The sequence below is a fragment of the Hyla sarda genome, chromosome 8 (assembly GCF_029499605.1).
Source record: "Hyla sarda isolate aHylSar1 chromosome 8, aHylSar1.hap1, whole genome shotgun sequence".
In the NCBI taxonomy this organism is placed as follows: Eukaryota; Metazoa; Chordata; class Amphibia; order Anura; family Hylidae; genus Hyla; species Hyla sarda.
Window position 1 is genome coordinate 48,868,585 of NC_079196.1, and position 18,525 is coordinate 48,887,109.

Genomic DNA, 18,525 nt, shown 5'->3' on the forward strand with positions numbered 1-18,525 from the left:
ATCTGTGGAAATTCCTGTTTGAACAGAGCAGCAGAAAGGCCATTAAAGTCAATGTAACTTTTATTCAAGGTGAAATTGGTGCGGAATTATACGAGTAAATTCCTCATAAATTCCACATAAACTCCTAAGGGTTGCTTACTGCCTGATATGAAGAACCTATTCTTTTTTTTTTTTTTATTAATAGCAATGACAGGATACTTTTTCTGGTTGCAGAACAAACTAAGCAAAAACAATTTCTTACCCATCCATATACAGGGGTTGTGAGATGCTTCGACATGACCACCAGGGTTGGATTGCACCCAAACTGTTGGCTTGTTTTCCCCATCACAGTGCTGCTGTAGGTCTCTGGGGGTTCTGCCTCACCTAGGCATTACTTAGGGGATTTGCAGCAGCAACTTTGTATGAATCTGATCTCCATGGGTCTTCGTGACTGCTAGGCATTGATTTACCGACCACTCATCCACACCAGTGAACATGCTTCATTTACGTTGCTTAACACTATGCACAACACAAGTATGTTAACAGATCAAGGAACAGTAAAACTGTCTCAGTCCAATTGGTTTGTTCTAAAGGCCACCATCTCTCCAAGGTCTGCTCAACTCAACTTGTAAGAATGCAAAACAACAGTATAATTGTAACCTAAGCTTCACATTGCTTTACTTTATCTTCACAATATATGCCAGGATGACTTACCTTACTTGCTTTCAGTCACTTTGTTATTAAAAGGCAAAAAACTCTGCAGAACTCCCCTCTTCAGAGGAAACATGCTGATATTGAAGGGGAATTTAAACAATAATCTGGAATTTAACAGCTTATCCCCTATTCACAGGATACAGGATAAGTATCAGAACGCTAGGGGTCCGACCGCTGGGATCCCCACCCAACAATCTCCTGCATGGCATCCGGGCTCTCCACATGCACAGAGCGGGCACCAAAGTGGTGGTTGACATGCCCCTCCATGCATCTCTTTGGGAGAGCTAGAGATACATGAGCTCCATGTATGGGGGAGCCAGCGCGCCAGCCAGGAGATCTCGAGGGGTCCCAGTGCCAGAAACTTAAACAGATTTGCAAATTACTTTTATTTAAAAATCTGAACCCTTCCAATACTTATCAGGAAGTTTAATAGTTATTTTCTGTCTGACCAAAGTGCTCTCTGCTGACACCTCTGTCTGTCTCAGGAACTGTCCAGAGCAGGAGAAAATCCCCATAGCAAACCTATCCTGCTCTGGACAGTTCCTGACATGGACAGAGGTGTCAGCAGAGAGCACTGTGGTCAGACTGAAAATAACTGCTCAACTTTCTCTGGAGCATACAGCAGCTGATAAATACTGGAAGGATTAAGATTTTTGAATAGAAGTAATTTACAAATAGAATGCAGAAAACTGTCTCCAAGCCCTTCACTCATGACTTGCAAAAAGCAGTCAAACACATCTCTGCATTTTATATCAGGCCTATTTGTGTATTGCTTTGATAATATATTTACTTTTTGGGTTTTGGGACCCTGAAAAATGTCGCTCTAAATTTCCAAGAGGAAATACTGAGCAGAATCTACCTGCAGAAGCCTCCCATTGTTTTCAGTGGGATTCTGTTGCTCTGTGCACATGTTGGAAGTTATGTAGCAAACAGGGAAAGCCCATTTGTTAATGGAAGTTCAAATTTCCGTACTTATTTCCGCAGAAAATTACACACAAAATAAGAGCCAATCCCGAAGTATTTTGAATGTTGCAAGAAAATGTTTCCTCACTGTGCAAGGGCCCTTCTGCTACTATTCTGTTTTTGCAACAATATTTTTTTTTTAATAGAAATGCATACTTCCTATACTAGTGTTTTTGCCAACCAGGGTGTTGCAAAACTGCAACTCCAAGCATGCCTGGACAGCCAAAGGCTGTCCAGGCATGCTGGGAGTTGTAGTTTTGCAACAGCTGGAGGCACCCTGGTTGGGAAACACTGGAGGGACACACCGCATTCACACGTTTCAACTTACAGTTCTAAGAAAAGGTGCTCTTTTATATTGGGGACTATAAGGATTGCAGACAATATAATGCACCTCTATTATGGTCACGTGAAAATGTAACTCTTAATATTACATCTTGCAGAAAGTTTGATATTGGACATGGGGTAAAGTCAGGGTTAAGAGAATAATAGATTTCTCCTACTAATCTTTGACATACACCTAGAAGAACTGATGGACCAACACACACTCAATAGTCTAGACAAGATAAATTATTCTTATGTTACTATAGTAACTAGTATTAGAATTTCCAGATCATTGTATGTATGTGTGTATATATATATATATATATATATATATATATATATATATATATACTAAACGGGATGAGTATTTAACTCAGGGCGAGTTCACCACTCCTGGTGTGACGGAGCTTTCAAGGGCCACTAAGCACTCCGCAGGCATTCTGGGTAGGGGAATATGCAAATCAGCTCATTACATCACCTATTCAGGCAATGTTCCCTGGTATCAGCTTAGCTTCAGTTACGGAATATAAAAAGCTAATCGGGATTAATGCCAAACCAGAACTCTCTCTCCAGAAGGAAAGAGGGACCCATCTGCAGACAGCTGTTTCGGGGTTCTTGCCCTCGTCAGTACAGAGCAGGGTGATCCGGCTTGGCTGAGATGAGGGGCCTTAGACCAACTAAACGGGATGAGTATTTAACTCATAAGCTGATTTGCATATTCCCCTATATATATTTTTTTCTTTCCTTTTTTTTTTTTTTTTTTTAGAAATACAGTTGTTAGGGTATTATAGGCCTTGTATCCAACAATGTTACAAGTTACATTAGTGAAGCAATTAAGCTATTATAGACATTCAGTCTCTAACCTCGCAATGGAATTGATTGAGGAAGTGCACCATACGTCTAAACTGTAGTCTGTTTGCTGTATGTGTATGTGCACCGTAAGCAAATATCCTCTAATCCTATATTGCTATGAACCCTGATTAAATTTTCTATCATGCAATATTTAGGACGAAAGTAAATGCATTCTAACTAGGTATTGCACAATTAGAAAAAAAAAATTTAATTAATGCATATATATTTCTTTTTTCTTTAAAAGCAAAACCTCAATAGGTCATCTTTAAAAATGATATTTGAAAAAATATGGAAAAAAAATTCAGGGAAAGGCTGACATGTTTCAAGCTACAAAAATCCTATAACTTTACTAATAACTTGAGGTGATATGCTGGTGTGACACAGTGAATTTGCGTCCCAGGGATGCTCTTACTTAGACAAAACAGCAATGCATTAATGGAGAGAGAAGAGGTGGAAAAGCACTCACCCGTTCTGGATGCTATACAGACGGTATGTGGATGATGTCTTTGTCATCTGGTCCGGGGACAAAATCAGCTTTGAACATTTTGTACTGCACCTTAAAGGGGTACTCCACTGGAAAAAAAAATTTAATCAACTGGTGCCAGAAAGTTAAACAGATTTGTAAATTATTCCATATTTTTTTTTTCATTTTTCTAGTAATTATCAGCTGATGTATGCTCCAAGGGAAGTTCTTTTCTTTTTGAATTTCTTTTTTTTCTGTCTGACCACAGTGCTCTCTGTTGACACCTCTGTCCATGTCAGGAACTGTCCAGAGCAGGAGCAAATCCCTATAGCAAACCTTTCCTGCTCTGGACAGTTCCTGACATGGACAGAGGTGTCAGCAGAGAGCACTGTGGTCAGACAGGAAAAAAAGAAAAAAGAAAAGAACTTCCTTTGTGGTATATAGCAGCTGGTTTTTTAATAGAAGTAATTTACAAATCTGTTTAACTTTATGTCATCAGTTCATTTACAAAAAAAATGTTTTCCAGTGGAGTACCCCTTTAACACCAATAATACCATGAATATGACATTAACTTCCACATTCAATGCCTCCCAAATTAAATTTCTGGATGTGTTAGTCAAGTTAAGTGAAGGTACAATACAAAAACAAGGCTATAGAAAACCTTCCTCACCACTGTTATGTCTTCACCACAACTCCTACCATCCAGATCACACTAAACAGTCACTCCCATATAGTCAATTTTTATGCCTCAGGAAGATCAACACAAACCAAGACGCGTTCCAGCAACAAGCAAATTCATTACAAGAACATCTCTAATATAGAGAATACCCCAAGAAATGCCTTAGAACGAGACTCGCAAGAGCGGACAAAAAAATCCAGAATGGATTTGATTTAAAAAGCAAATAAAAAAGAACAGAAAAAAACAAGATGCATTACCTTTTCCTTACAATATAGGACGATAACTGATGCTATAAGGAAAACCATCTACAGGCACTGGCATATACTTGAAGATGACCCTGTGCTAAAAGAAGTGGCAACCAACAAACCCCAGACAAAAACGTTAAAGAACAAACTTTGTCAGGAGTATCTTTAAAAGTAAATTGGGCTTGGAAAGAATGTGGCTACACCAGTTACAAGCAAGCGGCAATCATAAATATGGCAGATGCTCCTACTGCCACCAACTCATAAAGGGAAAAGACTTCCATGTAGGAAGTGAAGACATATATGTTAGCGACTTCATCACTTGCAGGACACAATTCATAATTTATTGCTTGGAATGTCCCTGCAATAGGTTCTACTTGGGCTCCACTATCCGGCAAATGTTTGTGAGGTTTCGTGAACATATGAGGCTCTCACGCATGGGTCAAGGCTTACCCAGATTAGCAGAACATCTGCATAAAGAACATAATGGCTGTGCCGATGTGATCGATGCAGCCCCAGGTTTGGACAAGCATATACACCTATTGCACAAGGAAGCACAGTAGATTTCCAGTCTTGAAGCGACGGGACTCCTTGGTTTCAACGAGAGAAACAAATTCAGCTCATTCCTTTTATTTACTGTATGTCCGCATTTTAATTTAATCACTAACATTGTTTGTCTCTCCGTGTGTTCTGCCTTTTGTGCTCCCTACTTCCTTGTTCTCTGCTATCTCCCCTCTTTCATTCTCTTTCACAGGCTAACACTGCGGGGGAAACCCCCATCAGCACATACAACAGTATGTCATTCCTAAGCCCAGCCGGCAAGGATGAATGCACTGTTTTAGCGTTTTGTTGCTACGCAACATACCTGAATCGTCAGATGACGAATCGCTGCTCGCAGGGCTATTTAAACCAGGGCTGTGTGCAGTTCAGGTGGGCGTGACCAAGCCGGAATACCCGCGAAATGGGACCGTCACTTACAAGCTCTTCGGGGCTCTGTTTCTTTCCTCTCCTCCCTGCATTGTGCTTTGCTTGAATATATGGAATAAAAGTGCCTTCTTGCATCCAGAACGGGTGCTTTATTACCTCTTCTCTCTCCAATTTAGTAAAATTTTGAAACATAGTGTCTGAGTAATAACAGATAGTATTTGTGTGATAAAGCATAATTAATGATTTTCTTTTTAAATTAATCTTTATTAAATTGGATCTCGTTTCCAAACAGGAAAAAAATTGGCATAAATAGAAGAAAGATTGTTTGGATTTAGATTGTGGGGAACAATTGTTCATGATACCTTCTAAGACTAGACAGATTCTCCTGCTCCTCCTACTTCAAGTCAGTCATTCCACCAGCAATTCATTGTCGAAGCTATGTCCAAGAGATATCAGTATGTGCCGACGTGTGGAGCTGTAACTACAGTCAGGGACAATACATGTCCTTTACGGCTTGCAGGGCGAATGTGGTTCCTGCACAGCCACAACAGCAACTTGGACAAGTCACGCAGCTTCCTCCTCCACTCTCTCTCTCTGGCCGTTGGTCCTGTGACAGTGTGTGACTCCTCCTCTTAAGCCTCCATTGCATGAACAAGTCTCAGTGCCCCTCCAGCATACCATGTGTGCAGGGCATGGCGGTGTCACGCTGTTCTTCACATGGTTTGCCTTGTAAAATGGAGTCACACTGGGGAGGAACTGCTAAAAGTCAATCATCAAGAAATCAAATCATGGCTTACTCCATGAAAACTGGAAATGGAAACTGACAATGGGATGAACATCTTGTCTGCGCTGTGACAAGGAAGCCTGAGACATGCGCCCTGCATGGTACACGTGTTCAATCTAGTTGTCAAGTTGTTCCTGAAGTGTTTCTCCCATCTGCAAGACATCCTAACAATGGGAAGGAAACTTTGCATGCACTTCATCCACTTGTATGCTACAAAGCACACCCTCCTCAAGCTGCAGCGTCAGAATGGTATCCCCAACATAGTCTGATTTGCAACATTTCCACACATTGGAATTCCAACCTCCATATGTTGGACCTACTATACGAAAAGAGAAAAGCCATCACCGATTTCTTAATGATCCAAACGGATAGAAGGAACTTCCGTGTGTAATTTCAATGTCAACCAGTGGCAGCTCATACGTAACACCTGCCGTTTGCTCAGGCCCTTTGAGGAAGCCACATTATTAGTCAGTCACCAGGATTATGGGATGAACGATGTCATTCAACTGCTTCATTTACAACACGTGTTGGAAACGGTGGCTGGTCAGGGCACTGGAGATGTGGCGCCTACATATCACGACCACATGAGCCCTTTGGGGGCTGAACTGGAGGAGGAAGGGGGGGGCGGCAGAGTGGAGTACAGTTTAGGTTGTGCGAGATGGGCACTTTTTCTAGTCATCTGACAGGAGAGGAGGAGCAGGAGCAGCTAGAGCAGCTAGAGGGTTATGAAGAAGGCAAAACAGAGGACTCAGACCATGGCAGTATGCAGTGAAGATGGAGGCAGGGAGTCCCTCCGAGTGACTTGCTTGCGTAGTGACTGCCAAATTGTCACCATTCAGCATCGGTATGACTTCTGTCTCTCCCCCTTATTGGACCCTTGTTACTGGCACAAAATAGGGTCTTTTTTTTACACCCCCTGAGAGGGAGGATAAACTGACCTACTACAGAGTCATCCTACGTCATCCGACAGTTGGCCAATGCCTATCTGCGCCATCATCCATCCTCTCGCAGATCTGACTCGGGGGGGTCCTCTGCACTCACCTTCCACTGCCATGGCTGCTGGGGAGGGGTGGGGTGGCAGGAGCAGTACCAGCTCCAGTCTACAGTTGCTGAGGAGTAGCTTTCTTCACCCACATAGTGAAACAACTCATCAGTAGCAGGTAGACCTGGAGCAGGACCTGAACCAGCAGGTGGTGGCATACCTTGACATGACCATGCCAACACACCTTTAAGATCCGCTGGACTTCTCGGCAGCCAAACTTGATTTGTGGCCGCAACTAGCAGTTTCCCCAGGAAAAGCTGTCCTGCCCGGCCAGTAGTGTGCCATCAGAGTGGGTGTTTAGTGCGGTGAGGGCCATAGTAACCCCAAGGAGAACTTGTCTGTCCACAAAAAATGTGGAGAGACTGACCTTTGTGAAGATGAATCAGGCATAGATCAGTCAGGATTTCCAGCCACCAATGCCTGATGAATCAGAGTAGATCGACCATGGTGCCACACCAACACTTCACAAATATGGATAGTGCAAAACAATTAAGGTGCTGCTCCCCAGTTACAGACATTCCTCGGCATCAGACCACAAGTAGGTATTGAGGATATGCATTAGCTAAAACTTAACTTTTCTTAGGATAAAATATATGTACCCAAATTATTTTGAAATCAAACAAAAGGAAAGGTGTGCAAAAAGCACTATGTGCCACCTACACCAAGTATTAATGTGATGCAAAGACCTCTAAAAGGTGGAAGGGAACAACACATGGTTCATTGTAACCAGTGGGGGTAAAAACTTACCCTGTAAGGCCCTACTCTCGCATTATTAATTCCCTTCTTGGCAAGTGTTACTCACCCTAAAAAGGGCGGCCCCACACAGGAACTCCTCCCTATTTCCACCTACAAACATTGCCATTTCACAGGGTTTTTATGTGGAAATAGGGAGAGTTTCCTGTGTGGGGCTGCCCTTTTTATGGCGAGTAACACTTGCCAAGAAGGGAATTAATAGGTCAAGAGTAAGGCCTTACAATGGAATTTTTCACCTCCACCTGCTACAATGGACAATACGTTGTTCTTTTCCACCTTTTTCAAGGAAAGTGTTACTGGTCTTAAAAAGGGCGGCCCCACACAGGGACCTCTCCCTATTTCCACCTAAAAACCCTGGGAAATGGCAGTGTTTTCAGGTGGAAATAGGGAGAGGTTTCTGTGTGGGGCCACCCTTTTTAGGGCGAGTAACACTTGCCAAGAAGGTAATTGATAATGCGAGAGTAGGTCCTTACAAGGAAGTTTTTACCCCCACCAGTTACAATGAACCATATGTTGTTCCCTTCCACCTTTTAGAGGTCTTTGCATCACATCAATACTTGGTGGTGGTGATCCTGCCACTCACCTGATGCCACACATCTGGTGCCAAGTGCTCCTTTTTCACCCAACTTCGTCACCGGGTACTGGTATTGCCACCCACCACCGCACTATGTCACCGGGTCACTTTCATGCTGATGCCAGCTCCAGGCTGTCTCATTCTGCCACCATATGTTCTCCTCATGCTGCTGCCACCTCCAGGCTGTGTCATTTAGCAACTATATGTTCTCCTCATGCTGCCGCCAACTCCAAGTTGTCATTCAGCCACTATATGGTCTCCTCATGCTGCCGCCAACTCCAGGCTGTGTCATCCAGCCACTATATGGTCTCCTCATTCTGCCGCCAACTCCAGGCTGTGTCATTTAGCCACTATATGGTCTCATCATGCTGCCTCCAACTCCAGGCTGTGTCATTCAGCTACTATATGGTCTCCTCATGCTGCCGCCAACTCCAGGCGGTGTCATTTAACCACTATATGGTCTCCTCATGCTGCTGCCAACTCCAGGCTGTGTCATTCAGCCACTATATGGTCTCCTCATGCTGCCGCCAACTCCATGCTGTCATTCAGCCACTATATGGTCTCCTCATGCTGCCGCCAACTCCAGGCTGTGTCATTCAGCCACTATATGGTCTCCTCATGCTGCCGCCAACCCCAGGCTCTGTCATTCAGCCACTATATTGTCTCCTCATGCTGCTGCAAACTCCAGGCTGCGTCATTCAGCCACTATATGGTCTGCTCTTGCTGCCGCCACCACCTCCATGCTGTGTCATTCAGCCACTATATGGTCTCCTCATGCTGCGACAGTGATTCTAATAGTGACGCCTCTAATCTGCATGTCATACTTAATAACAGTATTATTTTATTAACCCAGCACACACCCTATGCGTGTTACAGCAAGGCAAAGTGTTCTACACGCCTATTGAGGCTCTCTGTAGGCCAGAAATAGCTGTTTTTAAAACAGATTCACCGTGAATAAATTCAGACCAAACTGAATTTTTCGGAAAATCACTCATCTCTACTAATAATCATAGTATGACTATTGTAGAGATGTTGTGAGTAAATAATAAGAAAGGAAAAAAATGAAAATAAAAAGTTCAACAATAAATACATAAGCTATGATAGTCATATTAATTTTCATAATAATATACATTAAATGGAACTTCACGTGAAAACCAGATATGTTGCAGACTATGTTAAATCAATAATGTGGATATTCAAAAAAGCATAGTATACCTGATAATATGAATGAAAACTATGAACCAAATTTTGAAGCTAGGAATAAGGATAACAATGATATAGCATAATGTATGATATATAAAACTGGATAAAAATGAAGGGACCCAAGGATGCAAATAGTAATATAGGTTGGAGACTGAAAGAGAACTCTATAAGTTGCCACGCATAAACACTTATCCCCTATCCACAGGATAGAGAGTACGTTTTAGATTGCAGGGGGTCAGACCGCTGGGACCGCCGCAATCTCCTGCACGAGCCCCCTGCTCTCCCAGGGAACAGAGCATCACAACCCCCGCACGGAGCGGTGGCCGACATGCCCTCTCTATGGAGGGGACGTGTCGGCCACCGCTCAGTGTGGATGTCGTGATGCTCCTTCCCTGGAAGAGCAAGGGGGCCGTGCAGGATATCGTAGGAGGTGCCAGCAGCCGGACCCCCACAATCTAAAGCTTGTCCCCTACCCTAAATTTTATGCATGATATATCTCCTTTAATGTTTATTCCTTGCAGGATAGGTCCCAGTACCCATTCAGGCACTGTTAGACCAGTCTGGCTTTAAATTATTGCCATTTTATTGCTATTGAAAAAGGGGACATGGACTCGACAAAACGTGTCTAGCCTAACCTCATGTACCACCACACAGTTGCATGAATGATTGTCCTCCATGATCTAAATCTAAGTATCGTCATATCGTCATTATGTTGCATCTATCTATTCCAACCAACCTAAAGCACATGCCATTACCGCTATACACTGGGGAGCACATGCTCAGGATTCCATCTTTCACACCTGGCTGTCGGTGAAGGAGCTGCTACCACTTCATTCATTCCATTCATCCATCTCAAGCTCAACACTTGGCACACAATCAATCTGACCAACAAGTGGAGCAGCACAGAACAAGCAGGGAGCGGTGCACAGCATCAGGATGTTTTTTACTAAAAATAAGTACCAAAGTAAATTACCACCTAATAAAAAATTTCAAACTAAAAACTTGGTCTTTCACAAGGATCCTGTGGATGACCCTAGTTTTTTTCTACTTTATTTGCATAATTAAATATTCCTATTTTATTCCAATCACCTTTACATTCTTTTAATCAACATTTATCCTTTATTACATGAATAATATCCTTTATTACTCAAACACTACCTTGTTAGCTTATCATTTTAAAGGGGTACTCCGGGGCTTACACATCTTATCCCCTATCCAAAGGATAGGGGATAAGATGCCTGATCGTGTGAGTCCTGCAGCTGGGGACGCCCGTGATCATGCACGCGGCACCCCGTTTGTAATCAGTCCCCGGAGCGTGTTTGCTCCGGGTCTGATTATGGTCGCCCGCAGGGCCGGTGGCGTGTGACGTCATGCTTCCGCCCCCGTGTGACGTCACGCTCCGCCCCTCAATGCAAGCCTCAAATCAGTTGAAAAAATAAAATAAAGAGGAAGATGACAAACCAAGTGAGCAACAAATAGAAGGTATTAGTGAGAGAAATATAGGTGCTAGACACATAAAAATACATATTTACATGATCACAATTAGATACTGAGTAACATGTACAATTTGTGGGTACTCTTTAAGCAATTGAAACTACAGTGCATTTTATTTTAAAGGGGTTATCCACCATAAAGTGATTTTAGTACCTGGCAGGCAGTAATGGACATTCTTAGGAAGGATCTGCGCTTGTCTTGGGGCTAAATGGCTATGTTGTGAGATTACCATAATGATGTGGCTAGCTTTTTGTGAACTGGTATTTCCTGTTTGACTTTTCTTTTTTTAACTACAAATCCCACAATTCCATTTTCCTCCCTCCCACACATCAGCCACCCCACCCATTGAAACATAAATGAGCTGCATCCATTCAAAGGCCTGTGGTTTTCAATCAGGATGCCTACAGCTGTTGCATTAGTTGCAGATTGATCTCTCTCCCTCCAAGCAATCGCTCCACCCATTGAAGCAGACAGGCTCCCTGTCATCAGCTGACTAGTGAGTCAGGTCTCAGCCACATTACAATCTGGGAAAAATTTGAGACAACAATAATTTTGTATGCTGGTAAAAATTAATATTGGGGTGAAAATCACAGAAGAATTGTGAGAAAACCGTCACACACAGGTACAGACACTATATTATGAAGTACGCTAACTTTACAGCCCCTATAGCATAGTCAAATAAAAAAAAAATCCTGGAATTAGGAATCAGGGCACCCTAGGCTACAAAATGGTAGAATGTTCACTTTTCTGCTTTCACATCTTGTTCTGATTTCTTTTATAAGCTACATAAGGGACCTCTGTTTTACTTTTGTTTGTTTTTTATACTTTTTGCTATTTCAGCTCTATTGCATCTCAGAAACTTAGCTTTGCTTTAGCGCACTAATTCAGCTCTACTACTCAGCAATGTAATATCTTAAAGTCTTCTACATCTCCCTGTGCTCATATACTGTAACTTGCTATAAACATAATTGAAATAAGACATTATTCTTTTAGGTTTTACCTTCCTAACTTTCTGATGTAAACTCTGCCAGCAAACTCCCAGAAAGTGACACAATGTATTGATTACTATTACTGTTTACATAATATTGGCTTTAGAACTAATCAGGCTCTGTTTGAGTCTCATTATCAGGTTTTATTTTGCAGAGTCAAATGCAGGAAATCCCGCTATTTCTATACTGCTTTCCTACCCTACTTTACCCATCATTAGCGGTGATAGAAGAGAGTGTAAGTCTGAGGACAGTCTTCAGAGATAAGGAATTAGAGGGTTTTTTTTTCCCCATGATCGACAGGATAGATAACAAATGTCAGATCACTCTTATCCCCCACACCGGGACCCACACCAATCACTGGAACGGGGGTTCCTTGTCCCCTGTTACCCCACAGTGATGAGAAGTGATGGATGACCATGTGTTCATGCTCTATTCAAAGTCTAGGGGACTGACATAGATAGCCAAGTGCTGTACTCAGCTATCGGAGTCTTATAGACCTTGAATCGCATAGTAAGATTGCTCAAATAAACATCATATAACAAACACGCAACAGAACAATACACAGGTAGCTGACTAGGAGTAAAATTTATCCCAAAGAGAACTCATGAGATGTGAGCTCATCAGAAATGAAATAGCTGGAGTCCAATGAGCACAAATGCCTTCTCTGCCATACAGAATGCAGAGCCAGGCAGTACAAGAAGATCACTGATAGTACTGTTCATTACTGTGATATTACATAGCACTGAACAGTACATAGCAATCTTTTAATTGTTATAAATAGTCCTCTATGGTGGCTTAAAAAGTGTAAAATAAAAATGTTCCTTTCCCCTCCCAATAATTTTTTTTAATCATTTTACCCTTTTACCATTAAAAAAGAACACATATTTGGTATGGTAAATACAAAAACATAAAAAAAAAAAAAGACAAATTCCAAAAATGCTGATTTTTGGCAAAATCATACGTCAGAAATAAAAATTATTAAAAAGAGATCAAAAAGTTCCACTAAAAATGAAGATAGTTCTGATAAAAACTAAAGATCAAGGTGCAGAAAATGAGCTTTTTAACATTCTTTATTTGTCAAAAAAAAGTGTTTTAAATAGTAGTACAATAATAAACAAGAATGTAACCAAGGTGATCATTTCAATCATACTGACCCACAGAATAATGATTACATGTAATTTTTACCATAATGTGCAAACTGAAAACCCAAAAATTGCTAAATTGCTTTTTTTTTTTTTTTTTTCTAAATCTCCACTGGAAAAAATATTTATAGCTTTACCATACATCATATGGTAAAATAAAACGTGTCATTACAAATTATAGGCAGCCCCATAGAAAAACAAGGCCTTGCATGGCTCTATGGAGGGAAAAGCAAAAATAGAAATTGGCTGTGTCCTGCCAGACAGTAATGGGCATGCATTGGAAGGATCTGTGCTTGACTTGGGGCTAAATTCTGTTTGTGAAATGGCTATTTCCTCTTGAAGTTCCCTTTCTCCAACTACAAGTCCCAAGATCCCTTGTTTGTGAGTGTGAGGTCACTTTTCTCCCTCCTACACATCAGCCACCCTACCCATTGAAGCACACCTAGGACAATTCCCTGCTGCTGTGTGGAGAATGATTTCCCTCCCACCCCGTAGTCACTCCACCCATTGAAGCACTGCCATGCTCCCTTTCAACACTTGACTAGTGATGTAATGTCTCAGGCTGCACTGCAACCTGGGAAAACCTGAGACAACACTTTTTTTTGTATGCTGTTAATAATAAACATTGGGTAAAAGAGACCATCCATCAAACACAGGTACAGGCACTATATTATGAACTACACTAAATTTACAGCCTCTGTACCATAGTCAAATAAAATTAAAAATCCTGTAATACCCCTTTAAGGGTTATACTGATCATCAAAAGCTATGCACTATGTTGTTTCTCACCGTTGGCAACCCTCTGAGAATTCTTATGTTATGAATATTACATGCATACTTTTAGAAAGGCTAATGGGACACTATGGCTCTTTAAAGTAATCTGACCTGCAGTTAATGCAATGAAGAGATCAGGTTGTGCCCTTGTGCCTGATGAGAATTTCAACTGACGGAGCAGCAAATAAACCACAACATTATGATGGTATAAATACCTATACACAAAGCATTACGGACGGCATAGAAACACTACAGGCATGGACATAAAAGGGAAAATACTCAATGACGTGCAGCTTTTGTGTTCAAAGAAGTAAGGTTTCCATAGATCGTTGTTTTATGTGTATATTGTTTGGTGTCTGATTTTATAGAATCTCTCCTTAAAGGATTCCTTTAAAACACTGTGCCTCTAGCTGTTGCAAAACTACAACTCCCAGCATGCTGAGAGTTGTAGTTTTACAACAGCTGGGGACGCATTGCTTGGAAAATATTGCCTTAGGCTATGTTCACACACAGTATTTTGATCAGTATTTTTAAATGGGCACTGTCAGATCCAAAATAATTTTATATGTTGTTACTGTTGAAAATGAAAGACCTTTTGTTATATGGTTGTTTGAATTTTTTTTTATATTTAATAAAGAAAACTGCTCCTGAAAATCCCACCACTAGGGGTCCCCATACCTACTGGGACACTAACCAGTCCTACAGCAGCATCAGGCTTGTCCATGAGTCATGGACAAAAGATATCTCATGGACAAGGCTGCATGATTAGACACACCAATCACCTCCCACCACAACAAGGGAGGGACACGCCTCCTCCTACCACACACCAATCACTTTCCACCACCACAAGGGAGTGACACGTCCCCTTCCCCTGAGGGGATTTCTAATACTGTGAGCTAATGAAAGGAGTAATTTTTATAATAAATATAGGTGATAAAGGCCTAAAAATTACATGTAGATGTACATGGTCAGGATTAGGTATTGAGTAACATATTTATTTTTCTTTCTTTTTTTTGTGTCGGATCTGATAGGTACACTTTAAGCAAAACCAGAAATGAAACCAACACAGAAAAAAGGTGCAACTCTTCTGTTATAGTTTTTCTCTGTGTTGGTTTTACTCCTGGTTTTGGTTAAATAGGTACTTCATTTGAACAATCTTTGCATAGATCAATAGTACAATATACGGATATAAGAAACTTTGTAATGTATCTTATGGGACAAAAATTCTTCTTTCTCCTGTGTGTTATCAAGGGGAATGGTCAGCCAGTTTTTCTACTTTGGAAACAATAAAATACACAAGTGATATAAAGCAGCTTGTGTTATTTTTTTTTATAGCTGAACATTCTGGGGGACATTTATTACGTGCAGTATGCAACATCCTTTGGCTGTCTGGGTGTGCTGAGAGTTGTAGTTTTGCAGCAGCTGGAGGCGCACTGGTTGGGAAACGCTGCTGTAGTGGGTTCAGAACATCATCAGGGGACCCTGTGGAATACATCATCAGAGTAAGTAAACAGAGGCACCGCGGTGGACCAGAACGACAACAATTCACTCGGAAGGCTGTGATTTTTTTTTTTTTTTTTTTTAAATTGGAGTTTAATGGAATTTCATCATTATTCAGCCTTACTATGTATGTATGTTTTATGACATCCATTCCTAATATATTTTCTCAGTATAGTTTATACAATTCCATCTGAGGTCATTAGGGTAATTTCATCTGCCCCATTATATCTCCAGAAATTCCAGCGGACGTTGGCGGAGCGGCACTGTTGTTTTACCTACAGTGCTATATTTCTACATTCATTAGACGCCTATTGCAGGGACATGTTAAACAGATCTGCGTCATCTTTTCTCAATTAGTATACCTTGAAATTATACGTATGACATTAGTTGAGAAAGGCCATTTCACCCATGGCTGCTTATGTAACAGGCAATTTACGTTTAAGTGTTCCCCTGGAGTAAGTCAGTATGAGGATTTATTGTGGTGCACTGATACATTTTGTCTAACCGCCCTTGTAAATTACAATTAAGCATAGCAAAATGTATAAATCTATAATGGCTCCTCTACTTATACAATACGCTGATGTTTTGTCCAAGAACATACTAGTACTAACACTTTTCTACTAAAATTTTGGCCAGATATAATGTGAATTAGCATGAGATTTTCAATAGTCTTCTCATTATGCTTTTTCAAAAAGAATATTTAGGGTGTTCCGTGTTTTTTTTCAATGTTTTTTTTCTCATTGTTTGCTATTTACTAGCTGTTGCCCGGTTTTTCCTTCCTAATCTTTGTTGGGAAGCAAAATCAACAAAGGAGGAAACTTTTGACTTTATATCCCATCCTCATATTGTTGGCATATCCCGACCTCATATCCCGACCTCATATCCCATCCTCACATCCCGACTTCATATCCTGTTCTCATATCCCATCCTCATATCCCGCCCTCATATCCCGACCTCATATTCCGACTTCATATCCGTCCTCATATCCCATCCTCATATCCCGTCCTCATATCCTGTCCTCATATCCTGACCTCATTTCACGTCCTCATATCCCGACCTCACATCCCTACCTCATATCCCTACCTCATGTGCCGTCCTCATATCCCATCCTTATGTCCCGTCCTCATATCCTGACTTCATATCCTGTCCTCATATCCTGTGACTTGACTTTGTGGAAAAGGGCATGATTTGCAAGCCAGACTGATGCACAAAAAGGGTAGAAAATAAAGTGGGGCTTAAACAGTGGGCCTGTCTTTGTGAAATGGGACATGGCTTGCATGGAGGGTCTGGCTTGCAAGCCGGACTAACACCAGGAGATGCAGAGCGGAGCTTGTGGAGTAAGGTACCAGAAGTCCTATATACTTGCATGGGACTTGAAACAAAAACCCATGTTTTATATAAGGGTGTAGGTAAGGGTTAACTTAACTGTCATATATTTGTATTTGACATATAAGTAATATGTGTACCAGGTATTATCGAAATATCTCCAGCCGTATGGAAGTTATGTGGGAACATACATTTCCCGTAGATTTGCATGCGACTTTAAACAAAAACCCCGACCCTCACAAATGGGGGTAGTTAAAGGGGTATTCCAGGCAGAAATTTTTTTTATATATCAACTGGCTTCGGAAAGTTAAACAGATTTGTAAATTACTTCTATTAAAAAATCTTAATCCTTCCAATAGTTATTAGCTTCTGAAGTTGAGTTGTTGTTTTCTGTCTAACTGCTCAATGATGACTCACGTCCCGGGAGCTGTGCAGTTCCTATGGGGATATTCTCCCATCATGCACAGCTCTCGGGACGTGACATCATCATAGAGCAGTTAGACAGAAAACTTCAGAAGCTAATAACTATTGGAAGGATTAAGATTTTTTAATAGAAGTAATTTACAAATCTGTTTAACTTTCTGGAGCCAGTTGATATATATAAAAAAGTTTTTGCCTGGAATACCCCTTTAAGAGTTAATTTACGTATCCTATATTTTTAGTGGACATATAAATAACATGTGACCAAGTATTATCGAAATATCTCCAGCTGTTTGGAAGTTATGCAGTAACATTTATTTCCCATAGACTTGTATGGGAGGTTAAACAAAAACACCGACCCTGGCAAATGGGGGTGGGTAAGGGTTAAATTACCTATCCAATCTTTGTTGTTTACATATAAGTAACGTGTGTGCCAAGTTTCATGTTAATATCTTTAGCCATTGGGACGCGATGCTGGAACATACACACATACACACACACACACACATACACATTGGCCCTTATTTACTAAGAGTGTTTTGTAGGTTTCTTTGTGGGTTTTAATTCCCTACAATTTATTTTCCACGGTATTTACTAAGGTTTCTCTACATTTTCCACTTTCCCTACACTTTGCTTTTTTTTACACATGCTCTGATCTGTAGGGGTTTCCTCCTTTGAACCCTCTTTTAAGGCTTTGTTCACACAGGGTACCACCATTATTCCCCCCCCCCGTCCCCCACTCCCATCCCTGATTCCTAATTTTACTGCTATTTTCTGAAATTGTGGTAAATATTGCACAATGTACAGTAAAGTCACAAATTAAACCTAAAATCATATGGAATAGTCTACGATAAGGTCGCAATTTAAACCAAAAGTTATCTTCCTTAACAAGGTTGCTTACGTTAAAGTAAACATTGTGTTATTAGTTAGGGGGGGGGGGGGGGGGTCAGGGGTGGTGTGGGATTTGCTTCATTTTGTGCAATGTGTAATAAATAGGACGAACATAGATTCTCGGTCTACATTGGCCTTTTGCGCTATGTTTACAGGTGTAATCATCCAGCTCACATCTACAATTTTTCTTAAACTGCTTGCAATTCTCACTTACTGTTGTGTGTACGGTTATATTTTAGCATCACTATTATGTAGAAATGTTATTCAGAAGTGTCCTTGAAATTAGCACAATTGCATATTCCAAGAAAAGGAAGAATGGAGGCGAGCGTCTCTTTGAACCTCGGCAATGGAAATGAGACACTGGGTAAACTGTGGTGCCTGGGCTTTGAATTAATTCCTTAGTACAATAGTTTGAACCGTTGTTAGCGGAGCCCCCGGGCACTTATCGCTAGGAATCATGTGATCATTATTAGAAGTGCCATGTTGTGTGAAT

At 41.1% G+C, this 18,525-nt stretch overlaps 1 protein-coding gene across 5 annotated transcripts in view; it reads left to right on the top strand.

Moving 5' to 3' along the window:
• Positions 1 to 18,525, top strand: part of B3GALT1 (beta-1,3-galactosyltransferase 1) — a 443,777-nt gene that overhangs the window by 193,625 nt on the left and 231,627 nt on the right. The window contains exon 3 of one of the 5 annotated variants that reach the window (XM_056536926.1): positions 15,231 to 15,397. The exons of the other annotated variants lie outside the window; for them this stretch is intronic. The gene's annotated coding sequence lies outside the window, so the exon portion shown is untranslated. The remainder of the gene's footprint in view (positions 1 to 15,230; positions 15,398 to 18,525) is intronic. 5 annotated transcript variants of the gene reach the window in all.